Here is a 1324-nt window from a genome sequence, read left to right as displayed (position 1 = left end):
TAAACCGCTAAGCGAGAGAAGTTGCGCGGAGAGAGAGGGTCAAGTACATTTTGCGCGCAGTACGTGACGGATGCGATCATAACAGCACTAATGCACCGGATCCCATCAGAACTCCGAAGTTAAGCGTGCTTGGGCGAGAGTAGTACTAGGATGGGTGACCCCCTGGGAAGTCCTCGTGTTGCATCCCCGCCCCTCTTTTTAATCTTTCTTTTAAACCGCTAAGCCGCTAAGCGAGAGAAGTTGCGCGGAGGGAGAGGGGCAAGTACATTTTGCGCGCAATACGTGACGGATGCGATCGTACCAGCACTAATGCATCGGATCCCATCAGAACTCCGAAGTCAAGCTAATTTTTCTTTTAAACCGCTAAGCCGCTAAGCGAGAGAAGTTGCGCGGAGGGAGAGGGGCAAGTACATTTTGCGCGCAATACGTGACGGATGCGATCGTACCAGCACTAATGCATCGGATCCCATCAGAACTCCGAAGTCAAGCTAATTTTTCTTTTAAACCGCTAAGCCGCTAAGCGAGAGAAGTTGCGCGGAGTGAGAGGGTCAAGTACATTTTGCGCGCAGTACGTGACGGATGCGATCATATCAGCACCAATGCACCGAATCCCATCAGAACTCCGAAGTGAAGCGTGCTTCGGCGAGAGTAGTACTAGGATGGGTGACCCCCTGGGAAGTCCTCGTGTTGCATCCCCCACCCTCTTTTTAATCTTTCTTTTAAACCGCTAAACCGCTAAGCGAGGGAAGTTGCGCGGAGAGAGAGGGTCAAGTACATTTTGCGCGCAGTACGTGACGGATGCGATCATACCAGCACTAATGCACCGGATCCCATCAGAACTCCGAAGTTAAGCGTGCTTGGGCGAGAGTAGAGTACTAGGATGGGTGACCCCCTGGGAAGTCCCCCACCCTCTTTTTAATCTTTCTTTTAACCCGCTGGACCGCCCGCCAAGCCTACTACCCCTTTAAACCGCTAAACCGCTAAGCGAGGGAAGTTGCGCGGAGGGAGAGGGTCAAGTACATTTTGCGCGCAGTACATGACAGATGCGATCGTACCAGCACTAATGCACCGGATCCCATCAGAACTCCGAAGTTAAGCGTGCTTGGGCGAGAGTAGTACTAGGATGGGTGACCCCCTGGGAAGTCCTCGTGTTGCATCCCCCACCCTCTTTTTAATCTTTCTTTTAAACCGCTGGACCGCTCGCTAAGGGTACTATCCTTTTAAACCGCTAAACCGCTAAGCGAGAGAAGTTGCGCGGAGAGAGAGGGTCAAGTACATTTTGCGCGCAGTACGTGACGGATGCGATCATACCAGCACTAATGCA

General features: G+C 52.2%; 3 non-coding genes and 1 pseudogene across 3 annotated transcripts; all 4 read left to right on the top strand.

Moving 5' to 3' along the window:
* Positions 1-68: 68 nt before the first annotated feature.
* Positions 69-187, top strand: LOC116008268. The gene has a single exon (XR_004095662.1). It is a non-coding gene; the product is annotated as a 5S ribosomal RNA (ribosomal RNA).
* Positions 188-577: 390 nt separating this feature from the next.
* On the top strand, positions 578-696 carry LOC116008829. Its single transcript, XR_004096184.1, has one exon. It is a non-coding gene; the product is annotated as a 5S ribosomal RNA (ribosomal RNA).
* Positions 697-796: 100 nt separating this feature from the next.
* Positions 797-917, top strand: LOC116009011 (annotated as a pseudogene).
* A 124-nt stretch (positions 918-1041) lies between these two features.
* Positions 1042-1160, top strand: LOC116008284. Its single transcript, XR_004095677.1, has one exon. It is a non-coding gene; the product is annotated as a 5S ribosomal RNA (ribosomal RNA).
* The last annotated feature ends 164 nt before the right edge of the window (positions 1161-1324 follow it).

This window comes from Ipomoea triloba, chromosome 16 (assembly GCF_003576645.1).
Source record: "Ipomoea triloba cultivar NCNSP0323 chromosome 16, ASM357664v1".
NCBI classification, from domain to species: Eukaryota; Viridiplantae; Streptophyta; class Magnoliopsida; order Solanales; family Convolvulaceae; genus Ipomoea; species Ipomoea triloba.
Note: the sequence above shows the minus strand (reverse complement) of the source record. Positions and strands in the feature narration are given on the sequence as shown.